At 43.2% G+C, this 24497-nt stretch overlaps 1 long non-coding RNA gene across 1 annotated transcript in view; it reads right to left on the reverse strand.

Moving 5' to 3' along the window:
• Positions 1 to 24402, reverse strand: part of LOC117359229 — an 81324-nt gene extending 56922 nt beyond the window's left edge. Inside the window, exon 1 of the long non-coding RNA XR_004539191.1 lies at positions 24285 to 24402. This is a non-coding gene — a long non-coding RNA (uncharacterized LOC117359229). The remainder of the gene's footprint in view (positions 1 to 24284) is intronic.
• Between the last annotated feature and the right edge of the window lie 95 nt (positions 24403 to 24497).

Raw genomic sequence — 24497 nt, forward strand, 5'->3', positions numbered from 1 at the left:
AGCAAAATAACTCAGAATTTAGGAAGTTGGTTGGTTGGGATGAGAACTTTTCAGCACCCCCTCATATAGAGAAAACCTTGAGCACAAGTTGCTGGACATGGAAGGAAATGCTAGGTTGACAATATATCTACTTCTGCCCAATACAATACAGGCAGTCATGCTCTGAAGAACTTGGAGACTGCTAATAATTTTCCTAAGAAGGCCAATATATAATATAGATGTTCTCTTAGGCTTCTGCGACTGGAGTCATGATTGTTGCAGTTGTCCAGGTCTCACCATGGCTGGGTAGGTAGAACTGACATTCAGCCATCATGCCCTGAAGAAAACCACAAAATGATGGCTGAAACATTGGTTCTAACTACCCAGACTCAGTGAGACCCGGACAACCCGGAGATGTTTATATTTATTCTGAACTTAATTAATCACACAAATTGGGTTTCCAAGTCTTGGCAATTTACAATGATAAAATATCAACTAAAATCAAGAAAAGAATTCCATAATCATATAGGAAAGAACACACACATAGAAAGGTAAGCATAACATTCATGTCTGAATTACTGCCATTCATCCATCAGCACTATTCATTCTCAAATGCCCCCAAAATAAATATGGGCCTCTTTTACAAATCCATTTACTGTGGGCCACTGCGGTAACTGCCCGAAAGCCCATAGGGATTTAAGGGGTTTTGAGGCCATTACCATGCGGCAGCCGCTAACACAGCTTTGTAAAGGAGGGGGGATTATGTTTTTAGACCTGTTTTAAATTTGTCAAAGGAAGCCTCAAACTGTAAGATCAAAGGCAAATTATTCCACATAAATGGATCCAGAAAGAAAAAAGCCCAGCCTCTAGTGGTTTCCCAATAGACCTATTTAAGAGCAGAAGAACTAATCAACAGACATTGAGAGAGTGTAAATATCTATTTGGAACATAAAGTATTAGTTTAGCTAAATAGGGAGAAGTGCTTTCACGACATGCATTAAAGGCCAGAGTCAAAATTTTAAACTGGATCTAGGAGTGTACAGGTAACCAATGAAGAGAATGTAATAATGGAGAGACATGATCATGACAGCTAGTTTTACACAGGAAGTGAGCTGTGGTATTCTGAAGTGTCTGCAATCATTTTAGATTAGCCTTGGATAAATCTGCATTCTTTTGTAATGATATAAGAAATGCCAATGCCATATCCCATGTTATTGCATGAGGAAAAGCTCAGCAAAAGCTTCTAGGCATATAGAAAGAAAATCTTTTCCTTTATTAGGAGTAACTTGAAAAAGATTAGGGAAAATTCAGATTTTCTGACCCATGAATAATTCGCTTTTGTGTTGCAATAATCTCCAAAATGCATTTCCTGATATAAGAATAAAAACACTAGAAATGTGATCATTAGGGTAGATCCTTTTAAAGAGCCCTTCAAAGACCTATGAAGTTCTGACTGTTGAATGGCAGGCCAGCCTTAGTAGATCTCTCTCGCTTTTAATGATTGGGGGGGGGGGGATCTTGGGGGGTGGGAGGGGGGTCTGTTAGGCAATGGAAGTATTTTCTAATGTTTGGGGATTTTGGGAAGTTAGGAAATCTTGTACTGACTTATATGGTTTTTGAAAGTCAGTAATTTGTTATGTATGAAGGTTATCCCTAATCAAAGCTAAGATGGTGACTTGTTAGGAATCTATTTTCGTTTGTTCATTCATTCATCTATTTAGGCTAGCTGTTTCCATAATGTGTATACATGAATTAGTAGAAAATAATTTGGAAGCTCTTTTTACAATGGCAGTAATAGTTTCAGCAACATCGTTTGGAGTTGACACATTCAAATGGTCTGTCGTTATTCCCAAGATCAGATCAATAGTTCCAGCAGCTGTCACAGCACTGTGAAACAGGAACAGTGCACCTACTGTAGGCTATATCTTTCAAAAATTAAATTGCTAATCTCATGCTGGCATACTGAAAAATTTAACATTTGCTGCTTCACATGGGCTAGATGGGAGCTATAATGCTCGGAACTAAGACATTCTTTCAAACCAAGATAAAGAGTGTCTCCACTTTCCCCAATTCACAGTCTGATGATAGAATATCGAAACCTTAAGCCATGAATCATTGATCTCTGATAGTGGCCTACTTTCTTTTACAGAATACTAATGTAGCAGTTGTGGCAGGTCCAGGACCGTTTCAGACTGTGAAAGGGAATTTTCTTTTAAAAGGCGGGAGAACTATGGCCCAGATTCAGAATACGGCACCTGTTCACAGAAGCCACCTAAGCAGTTTTTGAGAATTGCACACGGGTGCCCTATACTGAATCATCCTAAACCGCCTAACCACCACTCTAACCGGCACCCATATTACAAGCACCGGTTAGAGTAGGGGTGCCCACACTTTTTTGGCTTGCGAGCTACTTTTAAAATGACCAAGTCAAAATGACCTACTAACAATAAAATTTAAAAAAACACAAAGCACACTGTACGCAGAGAAAATGTTAATTATCATTTGTATTCAGGATTTCTTTCAGAGGTCAAGGCAGATGATTTTAAAATATGCAATGTCACCTAAGTAACAACTATACAAAAATAGACAAATATACCCCCTCCCCTTTTACTACACCGTGATAGCGGTTTTTCGCACAGGAAGCTGCGCTGAATGCCCTGCGCTGCTCTCGATGTTCATAGGCTCCCTGTGCTAAAAACCGCTATTGCAGTTTAATAAAAGGAGGCCATAGTGCAAAATATAGAAAGCAGATATAAATTCTTAAAACGGACACATTTTGATCACTAAATTGAAAATAAAATCATTTTTCCTTCCTTTTTGTCTGGTGATTTCATGAGTCTCTGGTTGCACGTCCTTCTTCTGTAAAGCCAATATTTTTTTCTTTCTGTCTTTCTTTCTCTCTCCCCCTGGCCCTCCCCCCTCTTTATTTCTGCCTTTCTTTCTCTCTCCCCCTGGCTCCCCCTCTTTATTTCTGCCTTTCTTTTTCTCTCCCCCTGCCCCCCCAAGCCATCGTGCCGATTTCTCCACTTCCCCGATTCTTTCCCTACCCCCAACCCCAAGCCACCAACGCAATTTCTTCCTGCTGCTTCCCCGAGCCAGGCCTGGCGCGCACAAGTGCCGGGCCCACAAGATTTCACCTCCGACATCAATTCTAACATCGGGGAGGAAGTTCCAGGCCAGCCAGGCAGCGATTGGCTGGCCCAGAACTTCCTCTCTGATGTCAGAATTGGCTTCAAAGGTGAAGTTTTGTGAGTCCGACATTTGTACGTGCCATGCCTGGCTTGGGGAAGCAGCAGGGAGAAAAAGATTGCAAAGGCAACGCGAATCGATCGACCATTTTGGCACCCCTGGGTTAGAGAATCTCTATGCCACTGAACTGATGGCAGCAAGGGATTTCCCTGCCACAGTCAGTTTAGCAACCATGACCCATCCCCTATGCAAAGACTACCGGCAGGAGGGATGCCCATTCCCACCTGCCAGGACCCCCAAACCCAGCCTCCACCCACCCCCGAATGTCCGTGGCAGGAGAAGTGCCCAATTCCTATAGGAGGAGTCTTAAGTGCCTGGGCCAATCAGGCCCTTAGGCCACTCCCTGGTGCATCCCATGATGCACCAGGAAGGGGCAGGTCTACCATTGCAGTAGAGTCGGGCCTACCAGCCGGATGCAGGAAGGTGCCATCCGTCCAACAATTCAAGGTTAGAGGGGAGGTCTGAGGGGGTCCTGGGGGGGTTGGGAGCAAACTTTTGGGGGGGGGGGGTTCCAGCAGTAGAGATTGGGCATCACTCCTGCCGCAGTCTTTACAGTGGAGTGGAGTTCCAGCAGGAGGGACTGGGCATCCATCCTACCGGAGGATGTGTCAGCAGGGTGGCAATAGGAGGAATTGGGCACTCCTCCTGCCGCAGACATTCAAAGGTGGGGGACTGACTTTGGGGATCTCGGCAGAGGAACTGGGCATCCCTGCTGCTAATAGTGTTTGTGGGGAATGGTCCCTGCCACAGCCGCTAAACTGATCGTGGCAGGGAGGTTCCCTTGCCGGTCAGCTCAGCGGCCACTTCCGGGTGAAACCATGCCTATGCCTATGCCTATGCCTAGCAAGGTTATGTGGCCCTTCGCACCTCACTTGTTTCCTGGAGGCCAGTCTCTGGAGGTTTTTTTTTTTCATGTGCATCTCGATTGGCTTTTAGGCAGCATAGGCTGCCTAAAATTGGGACGCCATTTATAGAATTTGCTCCTATATGTCCCATATGACCTTACACCAGCACAGAGAATATAGTGAGCCAAGGTGAGGGCAGAAACTCCTGTAAACCTCCACAAATTGAGCCCTCTCCATGGGATGCCACAAGGGAGGGCTCTGGCTCCCTGATTACTTAGGTAATAGGCCCAGGTTGTTTCAGGTCAGGAAAAGACCACAGGGAGAGCTCTGGACACTGACCATGTATGAAAACAAAGTACATAGGTGATGGATGGAAACTACAACTCCCATGAGACTCAGGGCTACATTTGTTGCCTCTAAGAATCCAGAAAGGGGAGAAAGAAATAGGGAAAGCTAGCCCACCAACTAAAAGAGCTCTGAGAGGAAGAGTCTAGATCAGTGGTCTCAAACTCGCAGTCCAGGGGCCACATGCGGCCCGCCAGGTATTATTTTGAGGCCCTTGGTATGTTTATCATAATCACAAAAGTAAAATAAAACAGTTTCTTGATCATATGTCTCTTTAGCTATAAATGACAATATTATTATTAAGATTTAGCCAAAAGGAAAGATTTATAAACTATAAAGAGTTTTACCTCGTGCAAAATTGTCATTTCTTTAATAAGACATTAACTATTTTTTCCTGAGGCCCTCCAAGTACTATCAAATCCAAAATGTGGCCCTGCAAAGGGTTTGAGTTTGAGACCACTGGTCTAGATGAATGAGAGCAGGGAAATCTTGCTAGCCCCAGAGGTAAGGTTGCCACACAACCGGATTTACCCATACATGTCCTCTTTTTAGAGGGCTGTCCAGGTATCCAGATGGCTTTTCAAAATCAGGCACTTTGTCCGCATCGGGAGGGTATTTGCGCATGCAATGCGGTAATGTCACACGCATGCGCACATGCATGTGATATCATCTCATCACATCTGTGCATGCGCAAATGTCCTCCTGATGCAGCTTCAAGCATGAGAAGAGGGGGTGGAGTTGGGGTGGAACAGAGTGTGATTTGGGCAGAACAGGGAGGGGCTGGGTGGAACTTGGCAGGTTTGGGGAGTGGGGCCACGGCTCCGTATTTTATGATCATATAATCTGGTAGCCCTACCCACAGAAAACATTGCCCATAAAGGGCCTCATAAAAGCTCTCCCCAGAAAACAGGCAGGCAGAGTGAGAAGCATGGGGAAGAGAACAGTTTCTAGCCACAACAGATAAATAGATCAGGCTAAGAATCATGGGGCACAAACCCCTAAGCAGGAGCCCAAAGCTGGGGCAAATGAAGACGCATATACCTTAATATATTATCATGTGGGGGAGTTGTTAATCTGTTTTTGGACTAAGCGTTAAGGAGTCCTTTTACTAAGGAGCGCTAACCATTTTAGCGCACGCTAAATATTAGTACACGCTAAACACTTACACGTCCATCAAATATAATGAATGCATTAGCATTTAGCGCATGTTAATATGTAGCGCGGGCTAAAACGGCCAGTGTGCCTTAGTAAAAGGACCCCTAAGTGAATACTGATATTTTTATTTTGGAACTGAGACCGTAAGGTCAAGTAGAGTGTTGTCCTATCAAAGGAGTGATGACTGTTCAACTGCGTCCCTACTATAAAACAAAAAGGCATGGAGGGGCATAATAAAAAAAAACATCTAAGTCCCCTTTTGTCCTAAGGCCTTAAACATTGAAAGTAGAAGTAGGGAAAATGTCCATTCTCAAAAAAAACATCCAAAAGGAGGGTTTTTTTTATAATGGCCTGCCTCTACCTTCAGTTGTTTAAATGCCCAGACCACCACTATGTCTACACTAACAACATATAATCAACCAAAAACAGCCTAAGTCCCAAACGCCCAACAATAGAGCTTTTAGGTGAAGGAGGATCCAGTCCTTCACCTATAAAGCTGGATTCTGTAACCGGTGTCTGTCAAAAACAACATCGGTTACAGAATCTACCCCCCTCCCCCCCCCTCCCCCCCCCACACACACACATACAACATCAGGCCAGGAGAGAGCCCAAGCCCTCCTGGCCCCACTGACAACGATCGGGCCAGGAGAGAGGCCAAGCCCTGCCGATCTGTGACACCACCCCTCCCCCCCGCTGATTACGATCGGGGCCAGGAGAGAGCCCAAGCCCTCCTGGCCCTGCCAATCCGCAACCCCCCCTCCCCGCTGATTACGATCTGGCCAGGAGGGAGCCCAAGCCCTCCTGGCCACGCGTTCCCCCCCCTACAAGATCGGGCAGGAGGGAGCCCAACCCCTCTTGCCCAGGCGACCACCCTATCCCCCACCCCCACCTACGACACCCCCCCATACCTGAAACACATTGGCCAGACAGACGGGTCCCAAGCCTGTACGTCCGGCAAGCCAGCCATCCCTCGAATGGCTGGCCTTAGGGCCTGATTGGCCCAGGCGGCCACAGGTGGGACCTGAGGTACCTGGGCCAACCGGAATCAGCCCAGTAGCCTTAGGCTCCTCCAGTAGGCGGGGCCTTAGGCACATGGGCTGGGTTTGGCCTAATTTGCATATTCTTCAAACTCTCTACTTATACTTATTTCCTGTTGACATAGAAGGCTCTAGAAGTAAAGGAATTCATTCCTGATCCACAGAAAGAGTGCAGAATGGAGGGAAGTCCTGATCAAGAGATTTTAGAGATAACTGAGGGTACAGTGGACTATTGCAGTTAAACTAGAAGATGGAAGTTGACTATCTCTGAGTTTTTTCGTAGTGATAAAGTCCTCCCACTCTTGATCTACAAGACTACTAGCTGGGACCCCTAACACAACATGGCAGCTGTAGTCACTGTTGGCCAAAGGGCTTCATCATATAGTATAAATATGCATATATAATTTAGCTGTGACCACTTAAATCAGTATTTTTCTCTAGGTCTTTTTTTATGGTACCTAAAGAAATACAAATTAAGCACAAAAAATCTGTAAAATAGCAATTTCTGAAACAAAATATAGACATTTTTCTGGTTCAAAAATTATGTTGCATTTTCAACATTTTCAACTAAATTACTACAATTATACATAAGAACATAAGAATAGCCTTACTGTGTCAGGCTAATGGTCCATCATATTTGTTATGATCCATCTATTATTAACTCTTTCATAGCTTAATTATTTGTAATCTACAGTATAATCCATTTGGGGGTCTTTTTTAGAGGGAGTTGGTGGAACATAAGCATTACTTTACATAACAACCTAACGTATTTTGAGATTTCCACAAAAGTCATATCTGATATTGAGGTATATCTGCAAAGACAATATTACAGTAATCTAGACATGTAAAAATCAATGAGAGAATGAAGTGATTAAAGTCAAATAAATGTCTTACATTTCAAAGACATCTAAGGACCTGAAAGCATATCTGTACTACTGAAGAGACCTGTTGTTTAAATGATAGTTCAGAATCAAAGTAAAACCCCAAATACTTAAATGTTTTGACTGGTTGAATTGGAAAATCCCAAAGAAAAATAGGAGAAGCTGGAGAAATTAGATGCCTAAAAAGCCAACACACAGTAGTCTTGAATATATTTAACACTAGTTTGTTAGCATCTGTTGACCAAACAACCTTCTGTAAACAATTTTGAAGAGGCTGTAAATTAATAGAATGAGGTATTGCTGGAAAAATAAGCAATACAATACAATGCAATACAACTTCTTATAACGTACAATTTTATAGATTTCTTCACTGAAATCTCCTCAGGACTCGTCAGAATGGCTAAACACTATTGAACTCACTCTGAGTTATATTGGCAATTGTATGAGGCTCTTATTAAGTTAACCCTTATTTCTGTAATCTTAGTGTTATCAGCCAGACTCTGTAGTTCTTGAACAAGTTCTTTTTTAATAACATAAAACAAAGAATAAACACTTTCAATTGATGACTTTAAGGCAATTCAACTTTGTCACAGAATCTTCTTACTCTACCAGCTCCTCCTATTCAAAAAGGGAGCTGGGAGTGTGTCTATATCTTGTGGAAATAACACTGTTCTCCAGATATAGATATAAAACTAAACTATGTTAGATCATTAGAAATAAAAGCAGAAAACCTGGTGGGAGAACAATGCTAAACTCAGGTTCTCATACAGCCATGTGGTCTATAAATATGTCATCTGTTCCCTCTCAAACTGAAGAATAAGGTGGGCTTAAACTCTGTAGATGCAGCCTAGCTCTCTGAGAGAAGCAAAGCCCTCTGGGGATTTAAGTTCATATAAAGTGGGGGCAGAACAAGTAGTAATCCTTATTGAAGAGAAAGTGTGTGATAAAATTGTAAAAGAAGATAAAGAGAAGGAGGTCCAGAAATGCAAACTGATAGGAGGCAGTGATTACCGTATTTTCACGCATATAACGCGCGCGTTATACGCGTTTTTACCTACCGCGCATACCCCTCGCGCGTTATATGCGTGAGCGCGGTATACGAAAGTTTTAAAACATAGTTCCCACCCCGCCCGACGCCCGATTCACCCCCCCATCAGGACCACTCGCACCCCCACCCCGAACGACCACTCGCACGCGCTCCCACCCGCACCCGCATCCACGATCGGAGCAAGAGGGAGCCCAAGCCCTCTTGCCCGGCCGACTCCCCGACGTCCGATACATCCCCCCCCCCCCCGGCAGGACCACTCGCACCCCCACCCCGAAGGACCGCCGACTTCCCGACAATATCGGGCCAGAAGGGAGCCCAAACCCTCCTGGCCACGGCGACCCCCTAACCCCACCCCGCACTACATTACGGGCAGGAGGGATCCCAGGCCCTCCTGCCCTCGACGCAAACCCCCCTCCCCCCCAACGACCGTCCCCCCCCCAAGAACCTCCGACCGCCCCCCCAGCCGACCCGCGACCCCCCTGGCCGACCCCCACGACCCCCCCACCCCCCTTCCCCGTACCTTTGGAAGTTGGCCGGACAGACGGGAGCCAAACCCGCCTGTCCGGCAGGCAGCCAACGAAGGAATGAGGCCGGATTGGCCCATCCGTCCTAAAGCTCCGCCTACTGGTGGGGCCTAAGGCGCGTGGGCCAATCAGAATAGGCCCTGGAGCCTTAGGTCCCACCTGGGGGCGCGGCCTGAGGCACATGGTCGGGTTGGGCCCATGTGCCTCAGGCCGCGCCCCCAGGTGGGACCTAAGGCTCCAGGGCCTATTCTGATTGGCCCACGCGCCTTAGGCCCCACCAGTAGGCGGAGCTTTAGGACGGATGGGCCAATCCGGCCTCATTCCTTCGTTGGCTGCCTGCCGGACAGGCGGGTTTGGCTCCCGTCTGTCCGGCCAACTACCAAAGGTACGGGGAAGGGGGGTGGGAGGTCGTGGGGGTCGCCAGGGGGGTCGCGGGTCGGCTGGGGGAGCGGTCGGAGGTTCTTGGGGGGGGCGGTCGTTGGGGGGGAGGGGGGTTTGCGTCGAGGGCAGGAGGGCCTGGGATCCCTCCTGCCCGTAATGTAGTGCGGGGTGGGGTTAGGGGGTCGCCGTGGCCAGGAGGGTTTGGGCTCCCTTCTGGCCCAACTACCAAAGGTACGGGGAAGGGGGGTGGGGGGGTCGTGGGGGTCGCCAGGGGGGGTCGCGGGTCGGCTGGGGGAGCGGTCGGAGGTTCTTGGGGAGGGCGGTCGTTGGGGGGGAGGGGGGTTTGCGTCGAGGGCAGGAGGGCCTGGGATCCCTCCTGCCCGTAATGTAGTGCGGGGTGGGGGTAGGGGGTCGCCGTGGCCAGGAGGGTTTGGGCTCCCTCCTGGCCCGATATTGTCGGGGAGTCGGCGGTCCTTCGGGGTGGGGGTGCGAATGGTCCTGCCGGGGGGGGGGATGAATCGGACGTCGGGGGGGGGTGAACGGAGAGTCGGGACAGCGCACGGAGAGGCGGGGCAGTGCACGGAAGTCAGGGGGGTGAACGGAGAGTCGGGACAGCGCACGGAAAGTCAGGGCAGTGCACGGAAGTCAGGGGGGGTGAACGGAGAGTCGGGACAGCGCACGGAAAGTCAGGGCAGTGCATGGAAGTCAGGGGGGAGTGAACGGAGAGTCGGGACAGCGCACGGAGAGGCGGGGCAGTGCACGGAAGTCAGGGGGGTGAACGGAGAGTCGGGACAGCGCACGGAAAGTCAGGGCAGTGCACGGAAGTCAGGGGGGTGAACGGAGAGTCGGGACAGCGCACGGAGAGGCGGGGCAGTGCACGGAAGTCAGGGGGGGTGAACGGAGAGTCGGGACAGCGCACGGAGAGGCGGGGCAGAGCACGGAAGTCAGGGGGGTGAACGGAGAGTCGGGCAGCATGCGCGGTATAATCGTGAGCGCGTTATACCAAAGTTTTTGTGCTTATCATCGTGATTTCTGCGCGCTATACACGTGTGCGCGTTTTATACGGGTGCGTGTTATTTGCGTGAAAATACGGTAGATTGTAACTGTGAGCTAATAGAATGTAACAAGTCAGGACTGGGATAGGAGGAATGTAATTGTGAGGAGAATAGCTCAGTTTGTTCTAATAACTGTAGTATGTAGAAACATAAAGAAAGAAATAATACACTTTTATTGGACTAACCAATAAAGGGAAAGGGGGGACATGATTGAGACATTCAAATACATCACAGGACGTGTTGAGGTGGAAGATGACATCTTCTTTCCCAAAGGACCCTCGGTCACAAGGGGGCACCCGCTCAAACTCAGAGGAAGGAAATTTAATGGTGACACCAGGAAGTATTTCTTCACAGAAAGGGTAGTAGATCACAGGAACAAGCTTCTAATGCAGGTGATCAAGGCCACCAGCGTGCTTGACTTTAAGAATAAATGGGACATCCAAGTGGGATCCCTACGAGGGTCGAGTTAAGGAACTAGGTCACTAGCACTCAGACTTAATGGGGTGGGTCAGTAGAGTGGGCAGACTTGATGGGCTATAGCCCTTTTCTGCCGTCATCTTTCTATGTTCTATGTTTCTATATATCTTGAATCTGGAGGTGAGGAGTAGCTTAGGCATAGAACTGCTACTTCAGCACCCTGAGGTTGTAGGACCAAATCCCAGCACTGCTTCTTGTGACTTAATTTTCCAATGCCCCAGATACAAAATAGTACCTGTATCTACGTAAACTGCTTTCACAAACCACAAAAAAAGCAGTATACAAGTTCCATTGACTATGTACATTTTTTTTTTTTTTTACTGTTTTTCACTGAGGATCCACAACAAATATCTACAGTGTAGGCAGCCTGCCTAGGGGTTTTTAAAAAACAAACATGCATCCTGATAGGCTGCCAGACGGCGATAGGATGCCTACTGCTGCCTACAATCAGGATGCCTGTTTATAGAATCGGCCTCTTAGGGTTCCTTTTACGAAGGTGCGCTAGCGTTTTTAGCACATGCTTAGTGCACACTAGACGCTAGCGCCTCCATAGAGCTGGCATTAGTATTTTCCGTGTAGCGCATGGAGCAGTGTAGTGCGCGCTAAAAACGCTAGTGCACCTTCTTAAAAGGAGCCCTTAGTGTATAGCTCTTGATGGAGACTGTCCCAACTTTGTTGGTTGGGCTGAGAACTTTTCAACAGCCCCTTGTATAAACATAACATTTGAAACTGAATTCTGATAAAATAACTTTTTTGATCTTCCCTCATCTATTCATGTTAACTACATGAATAGATGAGGGAGTGTGTGGCGCAGTGGTTAAAGCTACAGCCTCAGCACCCTGGGGTTGTGGGTTCAAACCCACGCTGCTCCTTGTGACCCTGGGCAAGTCACTTAATCCCCCCATTGCCCCAGGTACATTAGGTAGATTGTGAGCCCAACGGGACAGACAGGGAAAATGATTGAGTACCTGAATAAATTCATGTAAACCATTCTGAACTCCCCTGGGAGAACGGTATAGAAAAATTGAATAAATTAAATTAAAATTACATGGTATATAAGGTGAAATCATCTATTACTATATTAGGCTTTTATTTATATACCACCTCCGTGGTAAAAGATCCAATGCTCATAGAATTCCTATAAGCATCTGAGCTGTTACCGCCAAGGCTGGTGCTAAAAATGCTAGCATGGCTTTATAAAGGAGGGGGCTAGTATATTAAAATTGGAACATAAGTTACATTATTTAACAAGAAAGATTTTTCATAGGAAACAGAAGTATTCGTAAATATTTTAATTTAATTCAGTTTAAGATTTTGGTACAATCAATAATTCTAAGTCAGATTGACTACTATATAATATTGCTTATCTAGGGTGTTCTTTAATAATAACCCTAGCATTACAGACAGTTCAGAATAGACTTTGGGAAAGAGAAAGGGATTGAGACTTGTATACCACCTTTTTGTAGTTTTACAGGCACACTCAAAGCGGTTTACATACAGGTAACATAGAAACATAGAAATAGACGGCAGATAAGGGCCACGGCCCATCTAGTCTGTCCACCCCAATGACCCTCCCCTACCTTTCTCTGTGAATAGATCCCACATGTCTATCCCATTTGGCCTTAAAATCAGGCTCGCTGCTGGCCTCAATAACCTGAAGTGGAAGACTATCCCAGCAATCAACCACCCTTTCAGTGAAAAAGAATTTCCTGGTGTCCCCGTGCAGTTTCCCGCCCCTGATTTTCCATGGATGCCCCTTGTTGCTGCGGGACCCTTGAAAAAGAAGATATCTTCATCCACCTCGATGCGGCCCGTGAGATACTTGAATGTCTCGATCATGTCACCCCTCTCTCTGCGTTCCTCGAGTGAGTACAGCTGCAACTTATCCAGCCGTTCTTCGTACGGGAGATCCTTGAATCCCGAGACCAACCGGGTGGCCTTTCTCTGGACCGACTCCAGTCTCAGCACATCCTTACGGTAATGCGGCCTCCAGAATTGCACACAGTATTCCAGGTGGGGCCTCACCATGGATCTATACAATGGCATAATGACTCCTGCGTATGCAACCTATGATTTGCCTTGCCTTGGATGAAGCTTGCTCCACTTGATTGGCAGTCTTCATGTTCTCACTGACGATCACCCCTAAGTCTCGTTCTGCTTCAGTTCTTGTTAGGATCTCGCCATTAAGGGTGTAAGTCTTGCATGGATTTTGGATGCCCAGGTGCATGACTTTGCATTTTTTGGCATTGAAGCTGAGTTGCCAGGACCTAGACCAGCGCTCCAGTAGGAGTAGGTCGTGCATCATGTTGTCGGACATTGAATTTACGTCTGTTGTGCTTTTGCCCTCTACATTGCTTAGTTTGGCGTCATCGGCGAATAATGTTATTTTACCTCGCAGCCCTTCTGCCAAGTCTCTTATAAAGATGTTGAATAGGATCGGGCCCAGGACTTCAAGCATTTCCCTATCTGTCCTGGCTTTATGTCTGATTTACTTATTAAAGAAATCAGATAGTACATATCTCTTTACTTCTTACAATCTCATTGGCTACCTGTTAAATGAGAATAATTTTTAAATTTTATTGCTTCCTTTATAACAGTATTTTGTGCGGCCCCATGAAGTATTTTGTGTGGCCCCGGTCGCGGGCAATGCAGTGTTTTCCTCTGCTGCCCCCAGGTGTTTACCATCTTGCCGGCTCCCTCCTCTATCTTGCTGCAGCATTTGCGCAGCCCCAGAAACATTTTTTTTGGTCAATGCGGCCCAGGGAAGCCAAAAGATTGGAAACCCCTGCTTTATAAAGTTCTACTTGGGCTAGTTCCAATTTATTTTCATAATCAGTTCATTTTAAAAAGGGAAGATCGTGTTTCAAGGAAATCAAATACTTTTTTTCTGTTATTCTTCACCTAAAGGCATGAAAAGATCAAAACCTTTTGATCAATTACTATCTTATCAGGCAGCTTAACTAAGCAATGGGATTATTATCATAATTCAATTTTCTTTGTCTTACCGGATGTTTTGTAGGAATATCAAAGCCTATTTATTTATGAAGTTTGTTCTTTTGGGGCTAGATTCACTAAGCAAACCAATCGTGTACCGATCGGTTTGTGAGCCCTTTGCGACCCGATTTCCCTCTGACCCGATTCACTAACCTGTGTACCGATCCGATTCCAATCCGTGCATGCAAATAAGAGGAAATGGCATGCAAAGTAGGCAGGGACGCGATTCACTAAACAAAAATCATGAACACCGATTAGGCTGGCCAATCAACAAGAAGCGACTGCTGGGGACCAGTCGCTCACCTCCATTCCAACTGTCCTGCCAGCCCTGCAGCCCTGAAATAAACCCGCTCTCTGCCTTCCCGACTCTCTCTCTGCCTCCCCTGGCTCTCCTGCTCTCTGCCATGACCTGCTCTCTGACTCCCCGACTCTCTCTGTGCCTCCTTCGGCCCTCCTTCTCTCGGCCTCTACCTGCTCTCTGCCTCCCCAACTCTGGAGTTACGAGTTGCCGCACAGCGCTGTTCTGCTTCTGCCCCGGCCTTCCCCTGCACTGCAAGCCCGTGGTTTTAACCCGTGGGTTTAAAGCGGATTAAAACCACGGGCTCGCTATAAAAAGTTAAAAGTAAGATGATCTGTGCACAGGATTAGAACAGCACCAGAGGCAAGAAGGAGAAGGAAGGCAGGGACTTTGGAGGAAAGTCGGGGGCGAGTAAAAAATTATAAACTCCCACAAAAAAATCAGACAGCAAACGCATGCGCAGACCATCTACAGGCAAAGTAGATGGTCTGAGCATGCGTCGGGATCGCTAACCAACGATTTGTGTTGTCAGATGGGGGTGTGCCTCCGATCACCCCCATTTGCATGAAGATGGTTGGTGAATCGGTCGGCCTGCCTCCAATAGCCCACAGATTGGACACGGATCGCAAGGTTAGTGAATCTAGCCCTTAGAGTGATATTATATAAATTTGTAGGCATTGAGGATAAATTGTTTCTTCTATTTTAGATCTTTATAATTCCTGGATATGTTCCAGTTTTCTTAGACATATTGTGAGCTATTCTGAACTATAAGGTATGGGCAGATTATAAATACAGTTATTATTTTTGCTATTATTATTACTACTTAATGCTCAAGATTTATAAACTTACCCCCAAAAGGTCTAATTGATTCTCTGAGTAACCTTATATATTCAAGGAATATAACTGCAAATGATATCAAACATTATGGTACTGCACAGAGAGCATTTGGAGTAATTTTGAAAATTTCCTGCAGCTTAGTTAATTTGCCATCAATTCGGCTATCCCAGAGAGTCCTCAGTGGTCTTTTGAGCAATATCTTATGATCAGTGGTATGAAAGGTTGTTCAAAGATCTAACTAAAAAAAAAACCCCACAGAAAATATTGTGCAGATTTCACTAGTTACACAAATAACTCTGATGTGTGTATACTTCTTTATTCTATCCTAAAGAAAAAAAAATAATGATTTTAGCTGCAATATCATGTATAGATCTTATTGACTGTTTATACTTCTGCCAAAAAAAGTACTGTATTTGGTATAAGAGCAATTGTATTACAAGCAAACACCTACTGTGCATTTTGCAGAATAGCTTCATAATTTTAGGAGCAGCGGTGGAGTACTTGATGAGGCAAGTGAGATGTCTAAAGCCACCCAACAGTTACATTTATTAAAATTAGTTCAAATAAACAAATGTTCCAACCAAAGTACTTAAACATATATATCAGGATATACCCAGAAAAAAGTCCCAACTTGGATCAGAGTTTCGGCAATAGTATTGTCTTTCTCAGGGAAAAAGTAACAAGAGGGCATGAAATTGCTACAAAGCTAGAACTAGATACAAGGTTGAGAAGGCTTCTGTGGAGAAGAATCAAGGATACAACAAGAGAACTAGGCAACAATGAAAAACGTGCAGACCAAGTTTGGAGAAGAATCAAGGATGCAACAAGGGAGCTAGGTAACAACAAAGAAAAGTGCAGACCCCCCTTTTCTTTCCTCCCTCCTTCTCCTCCCATTCCCCCTTCCCCCTCCCCTCTCCCAACCCTCCCTCTCTTTCCCCTCCGCTTCCCCTCCCCTCTCCCTTCTTCCCCCCTCCCCCCAACTTTTTTCTTTATCCTTTTTCTCCCCCCCCTCTTTTTCTTTTTTTCTTCTTTTCTCTTTTGTCTTTGTCTTTTTCCATTTTTCTTCTTTTCTTTTTTCTTTGTCCTTTTAAATTGTTATGATCTCTGATACATTCTTTGACCCATCATTTGCTACTTTACAGATTGTTCAACCTCATAAGATGTCAGTGGGTTATTGAATTAAATCCATCAGTTATCAAGGTATGATTTTTACTTAAAACATTTACACAATCAATAATAACAATAATGGGAAACACAGGTTTTGTAAACAAACAGATGTGCAATAATGGTGACTGATATTACTTTGGTTGCATATTTAGTTTATTTAGCCTTAACACATGTATGCAATATAATCATAAGCAATCATCAGGTTGTTATACTTGTAGTATTGTCTTTTAATGATCATCTGTTTTTCACAATCGTTTCATAATTGTTTGTTTAGTCTTTGCATTTCATTTATTTTACACCCCTTTTAAAGAATGCTCATTGGTTACCAATAAATCATTGAATTACATTCAAAACAGCCTTACTAACTATAAAGTACTATTTTGTAAATCTCCTCTATTAATTCCTTATGTGCCCTTAAGAGAATTAAGATCTGAGGACAAAAATCTTTTGTCCATCCCATCTCTAAGATGCAGCCCGCTTAGCTTGTTTGTCCCGTCGCCGGAGCAGAGACTTTGTTCACACATGGACTCCGTATTTGAACATTTTAACCCCTGAAAGTCGCAGCCGCATATTGAATAGACTCCATTTGTGAGTCAGTGCCTTTCTGTCTCAATGCTGTTCCCTGCCTGAGAGTTGTATGTTCATTGGGGGTGGGTGGGTGGGGTGGGGGGGGGTGTTCTCTCCGTGGGGTGGGGGTGGGGTTCGCTCGTGGGGGACATCAGAGTCCAGTCCTCCGCGGATATGGTTGGGTGACATCATATAACATGTTTTTTTCCTACTGTTGTACTTTCTGTTGTTCTTGCATAATAAAACAGATTTGAACATAAATACTCAAAGGGATACTATCTTTTCATTTACAGCCCCTCAAACCTAGAACTCACTGCCGAAACAACTGAGGGAAGAGCAGTCATTAGATAGATTCAAAGGTTTATTAAAAAGCTTTTTGTATAAAGATGCATTCGACACATAGGATTCATACGAGGCTTTGTTTATCATTTCTTCCTGTCATGTTTTGACCTTTTATTGTTATCTTTCTTATTCTAATTGTAGTTCCCCTGCACCTCCCTCCTGTTTAATTAGTAGCTTACTAGTTGTGATCGTCTATGCCAATGTTATTAATCGTTTTGTCTGTATTCCCCATTTTTATTGTACATCGCTTTGAATTTCTTGAAATTGCGATTCGATCAAAATTTTTTTAATAAACTTGAAACTTGATGTTATGCATTATTTGCACTTTAGCATGAGGTCACAATACCTTTGCTGGTCATGAGTAACATTATTCTGGTGACTGTTTTTAAAAAATGTTTTATTTGTATTTATTAGTTTTTTAAAGTTGTACATGATTTAAGTACTTTTATATATGTATTTATCTGCAGACTCCTGATGCAGACCGGTTACATTACATTACATTAGAGATTTCTATTCCGCCATTGCCTTGCGGTTCAAGGCGGATTACAAAAGAATTACAACAAAGGTATTACATGTAGAAGATATCTAGTAATTTCTAGAGGAGATACAGAGTAGATGAGGTTGTTTTGGGGAATTGGTAAAGTATTAGGTTAGACTGAAACACATACGTGTCGAGCCTTTAAATCAAAAATTCATTGAATACAGAGGTCACCTTCACTGTTTGTTCTTTGATTCTCCATTGTAAGAAGGATTTTTCCCCTGTGCTCTTTTCCTTAGTTTGGTCTCTTGCACTATTACTAGGTTCTCCTCATGTTATTCACATCCTCTTAAATGGGATTTAATTACATAATCGTAGATTTATTAGATCCAAATCCCCTTATATCTACAACCTTTTATCCTTACAGAATTTTGATTTTTATGTCTGACTGAAACTTAGGTTAAATCAGGCGAGGACTCCCATCTGTATGCCTGTCTTCCCCCAAATTATACTGTGTTTTCTGCTTTTTGCTTAGTTCGTAGGGGTGATTGCTTAGCTTTTATCTGTTCTGATAGATTCTCATTGAGTTATTAGACACAAGTTTTTTCTTTTCAGAACTCTTGCTCTTAAAAATTGCTTTTCCAATTCCCCTACATATGCTTTTACTTTACTACCCTCAAGCTCTATCTGCCAAAAAGATGGGACAATCTATGCTAGACTTTAGCTAACATGGTTTCAAAATTTTCCAACCCCTTATTTTAGGAGATTTTAATGTCCTTATGAATAATCCTTATGATTCTAGGGCAAATCCTTTTCTTAGTCTATTTATTTCTTAGTCTATTTATTTAATCTATTTATAACCCATTCTCCCAGAAGAGCTCAGATGGGTTACTAGTTTACATACATAATAAACCATAACAGGGTTTAAAAAAGGTTTGAATAATTTCCTAAAAGAGAAGTCCATAGGTCCTTATTAAGATGGCTTGGAGAAATCCACTGTTTATTCCTAGGAAAAGCAGCTTGGGATCTAACTAAGTACTTGGGACCTGTGTTAGCCACTGTTGGAAACAGGATACTGGGCTTGATGGACCTTTGGTCTGTCCAAGTATGGCAGTTCTTATGTTCTTATAATATAGAGCATGACAGTACATTTTAGATCATGACCTGATAGGACAATAGATAGGGGAGCATGATAGCACTCAAAAGCATGGCAATGCTTACTAGGATATGACAGAACAAGAACTTATACAGCATGGGGTGGTGATGTTATGAGTTTGGTATGACATTGCGATAACTAATAGAGCTTGACAGTATATTTTAGTGCCTGATATTACAAAGCGTGGTAAGGCAGCACATAATAGAGCATGGCAGTGCATTATGATGCATGACAGTACATGGAATAATCTAGTCAAGGAATTGAATATTGTGCAGGAACTGTGTAGACTTAGTTCTGCCCCCCAACTTTGAACTCTGTGACTTGGTCTTTATTTTCGTATGATTCTGTACTTTGGTCTAATCATTTCTTAATGTCCTTTACAATACACTATCACTGTCCATTTTCTACTGATTCAACATTCACTGATTCATCACCCCGAGGTACATAGGTACTTAGACATCTTAGCAATATTGATATTTCATCTTGCCACCTCTGTTTTCTTTTTTCCCTTCTGACTTTTTTTTTATTGGTCTCTTAAGGATCAGTCATCTTGCTGGGACTCAGTCTTACTTGATACTCTAGATAATATAGCCCCTAAACATTCATATTCTCAATCTCATGGCAATAAAAATAGATGGCTCCATGCAGGGTTTCATCTTCTTAAAAGGCAACTAAGGATTGCAGAATGCCTATGGCATAAACAATGATCCCCATCAACTTTGTGAAACTGTAGGGAATGTAGAACGTATAACTCCTAGCTGAGAGCAGCAATAAAAGCTTATTATTCATGTGTAATGTCTAACTCTTCAAATTCTTCCAAGACATTATTTTCAACCCCAAAATAATCTCCAAGAATATTGCCTCATCCCTTAAAATGCCCAGTGAAAACCTATTGAACTACAAGGACAAGAAAATGACAGAAAAGACCCTTTTGGTAGTGACATACAATCCAGAGCTGGAAAAACTAAGAAAAATTATAAGAGAACTATAACCACTACTCCAAGAAGATGAATTACTAAAAGAAATATTCCCAGCTCTACTTGTGCTAGCCTTACATCACCTAATCTGAAACAGAAACTGGTAAGCAAACTCCCTACACAAACCCTCAAAGAAGAGAATGGCACACATCCTTGCGGTGTGGCAAGCTGAAAAATGTGCAAGAACATCTCAAAGGATTCCATGGTCACTCAACATAAAGGGATCCTTCACGTGCTCATCTTCCAAAGTGGTATAAATCATTCAATGCAAAAAGTGCGAAGAAGGTTGCTACATTGGTGAAACAGGCCAGATGCTAAAGACTAGGATCAACTTACAAAGATATATTAAAAATTACTATGCCAATCAGAATGTCACCTCTGTTGGACAGCACTTTGGAAAAACTGACCACTGCCCCAAAAATTTTATGAAGAGAATACTAAAAGGAAATTTTAAGACAATCATATAACATAAGGCTTTTGAAATCAAAATGATAAAATATTTTGATACCTACCAGACAGGACTCAACAAGTACCTCGGCTTTCTTTCCCACTACAAAGAAACATAAACTGCTTTGTCATCTCTCTGTCTCCTACTTAACAAAGACCATAACTAACTTTCCCACTACAAAGAAATTCAAATTGCTTTGACACCTCTTTGTCTCCAACTATCACTGAAATGCTTTCATGTTTCCTTTATATACTGTATGCTAATTTTGCCAACATTTGCTTATTTCTGATCTGAGGAAGAAGGAGTTACATTCAAAAGCTAATCATAAACTGCACCCATGCAATGATTGGCTGAGTGGAAGACTTCAGAGGGTGGTGGTCAAAAAAACAATAAAAATAATTGTATGATAACACTGGTCAACAAGCATGTCACCTGTACCTTAAATGCCACATGCTGACTCTAAATCTGAAAACAGTTTTTGTCTATCACATCCTGTTTTTAGGTTATGCATCAGTTTGTGTTTCTATCATTTTCGTCAATATTGCTACCGTGAAGCGTCGGTAGTTTACTGTTTCTGTAACACAATATTGCATTTTACGACAGCTCATCAATCACATATACCAGTAATTTGAAAGTTTATAACAGTGGTTCCCAAACCTGTCCTGGAGGACCCCCAGGCCAGTCGGGTTTTCAAAAAAGCTCTAATGAATATGCATGGAGCAGATCTGCATTCCTGGCATCTCCATTATATGCAAATTTCTGTCATGCATATTCATTAGGGCTATCTTGAAAACCCGACTGGCCTGGGGGTCCTCCAGGACAGGTTTGGGAACCACTGGTTTATACTAAAAAGTGATTGTACTGCTTTTTCTACCTGTGAATTTTTATATTTTGTTTGTTTATGTCTAAGATATTATAATTATTATGAACAGACAAGGTTGTGTTTGTTAACCATCCTGATAATTTCTGTTATATCTGTAGAAATTTTTTTGCACAAGATCAGCGAAAGAATCTGTCCAGCAGACTTCAAAGTGCATACAAGCATTATTTTGGCTGTAAAGTTGGTGACCAAAATAAAGCGTAGGCAACTCATGTGTGTTGCACTGTCTGCTATTCTGAATTAACAGCATTCGTGCTGGTTGTTCAGAATTTTCTTGGTAATTACAGATCAAAGAATTATGATGAGCTTGTGGAGAATATGCTGATAGCATATCAGCTAATGGGTGCCAGAATGTCACTTAAAATGCACTTCTTACATTCTCACCTCGACTTCTTCCTACCCAATCTTGGTGATGTCAGCGATAAGCATGGGGAAAGATTTCATCAAGATAGCAAGGTAATGGAAAGCAGATATCAGGGAAAGTTTAATCCCAGTATGATGGGAGACTATTGTTAGTTCTTGCAAAGAGAGACAAATGTATAGTACAAGCGTAAAAGCAAGTTTCAAACATTTCTGAACATGCTGACATCATTTTTCTGTGAGCTAAGAGAGGCTAAGGTAACTGGAAGAGACTCAAGTGACCGGTCACCTTAGCCAACCAATAGACTGCAGGGAAAAGCAGGACTGAATGTTGATAAAGCACTGTTTATATAGCAGCTGCTCCCGCCTTCTTTTACAGCCCATTGGTCAGACAGCTTACATTACATTACATTACATTACATTACATTACATTAGTGATTTCTATTCTGCTTGTGCCTTGCGGTTCTAAGCGGATTACATTAGAAGATGGCTGGACATTTCCAGGCGATGACAATACAATTATTTGTATAACTTTACAAACTTTGCAAACCTAACTTTACTTAACTTTTCGTACATAACTTTACATAACTTTACGTACATAACTTTACATAACTTTACGTGGAGTTACTTTGTGTTACTTTACATTATCCTTACCGTGCTTGCATAACTTGCATTAAGTTTACATAATTTATCTTACATAATTTATCTTACATAACTTTACAAGACTTTACGTAGAGTTATTTTATGTTATTTTACCTTATTATTCCAGTACATTGCATAACTTACATTACATGATATTACAAAGCATAACCTTATGTTATATTACTACGCATAACCTTATGTTAATTTACATAATATTACAACGCATAATCTTATGTTACCAAAAATCGTCTGTTCCTAGGTTGCTATATCTGATTTTTTCGGTATTTGGGGAGACTGTGTTTCTAGATATGAATTGGCTTTACGCCCGATGCAGCTAGATTAGATGTTGCCTATGGGGACGAAGTTGCAGTTGGTTGTGAGTTGCAGTAGGTTATGAAGGGAGAGAAGATGATGGTAGATTATAATATTGGGATGTGTTTTTTGAATAGTATGGTTTTTATATCTTTTCGAAACGCTTTGTAGTCCGTAGTTGTGGTCAGCAGCTTGGATATGGTGGGGTCAATTTTCGCGGCCTGTGTAGCAAGTAGGTTGTCATATAGCTTTTTGCGTTTTGTGCCTTTGAGTGAGGGGTAGGTGAATGGAGTCTGGGTTCTCCTTACTCTAGTTGAGAGGTTTCGGGTTAGGCGGCTGTTTAGGTAGAGAGGTGCTGTTCCGTTTAGTGCTTTGAATAATAAACAGTATAGTTTGAATTGAGTTCTTGCTTGTATCGGTAGCCAGTGTGAGTCGAGATAGGCATTAGTGATGTGATCGTATTTTCCTAGCGAGTAGATAAGTCTGAGTGCTGTGTTCTGTACTGTCTGTAATTGTTTGGTCATGTAAGCGGGGCAGGGTAGATAAAGGCTGTTGCAGTAGTCTACAAGTCCTAGTACAAGTGATTGGACTAAGATCCTGTATTGAATTTTGTCAAAGAATTTTCTTATTTTTCGCAGGTTGCGCATGGTGTAGAAGGCTTTTTGGATGGTTTTGTTAGTATGAGTCTGCATTGTGCATCTCCTGTCTATTGTTACTCCCAGGATTTTGAGTGCTGGTTGTATTGGGTATGTGATTGCATTTGTCGTCAGATCAGTTAAGGTAGGTTCTTTGTCTTTTTCTAGCAGCAGGAATTTGGTTTTATCAGTGTTCAGTTTCAGTTTGTGGTTGGTCATCCATGTTTCTACCGTTTCCAGAGTTATTTTCAGTCGTCCTGATGAGTTGGGGTCTTGGGTATTGAAGGGGAGAAGGATTGTTATGTCGTCTGCGTAGCTGAATGAGACTATATTTAGGGAGTCTAGAGTGGTGCCCAGTGAGGATACGTAGAGGTTGAAAAGTATGGGTGATAATGGAGATCCTTGTGGTACTCCACAGGGGTTTGACCAAGGGTCAGATATGTGGTCTTTTGTCTTTACTTTATAAGTTCTAGTTTTTAGAAAGCCTTGGAACCAGTTGAGTACCAAACCTGTGATCCCTATGGCGTCTAGTATCTGGAGTAGTATGTTGTGATCCACTAGGTCGAAAGCTGCTGAAAGATCTAGTTGGATAAGTAGTATCCTGTTCCCTTTGCTGAGGTGTTGGTGTGCTATATCCATTAGCTAAGGGGAGATATGATTAAAGTCTACAAAATCCTGAGTGGTGTAGAACGGATATAAGTGGATTGATTTTTTACTGCATCAATATTTACAAAGACTAGGGGGCACTCAATGAAGTTACAGAGTAATACTTTTAAAACCAATAGGAGGAAATAATTTTTCACTCTGAGGATTGTTAAGCTCTGGAATGCGTTTACCGAGGATATAAGAGCGGTTAATGCAGCCAATTTTAAAAAAGGTTTGGACAAATTCCTGATATGCAGCCAGTTTTTAAAAAGGTTTGGACAAATTCCTGAAGGAAAAGTCCATAGTTTGTTGTAGAGACAGACATTGGACAGTAGAATGGAATGCTGCTACTATTTGGATATTTGCCAGGTACTTGTGACTTGAATTGGCATCTGCGAAGACAGGATGCTGGGCTAGATGGACCATTGGTCTGATCCTGTAAAGCTATTCTTATGCTCTTATTCTTAAGGAAGCTTAGCCACACAACAGGCTACAGGGAAAGGCAGGACTGAAAGTTGCTAAGGCACTGTCTCTGTAACTATTCTTCCTCCTCCCCTGCAGCTCACTCACCCTACTTCTCCAAGTGAAGCTCAGTCTTCCAGGTACTTTATTTAATGAAATACTGTAGTCTACTGAAGAACTTGTTTAATTAGTTTCACTGAACATCTATAATAATAAAACCCTAGAGCGCGCATGCGCTGTTGAACGATCGTGAGTCCTGGTGGCGTGAGGTGTGCTTCTGTGTCAGTCCTCAGGGCGCCTGCGCCAACGACTCCTCCCTCC

Source organism: Geotrypetes seraphini, chromosome 4 (genome assembly GCF_902459505.1).
Source record: "Geotrypetes seraphini chromosome 4, aGeoSer1.1, whole genome shotgun sequence".
NCBI classification, from domain to species: domain Eukaryota; kingdom Metazoa; phylum Chordata; class Amphibia; order Gymnophiona; family Dermophiidae; genus Geotrypetes; species Geotrypetes seraphini.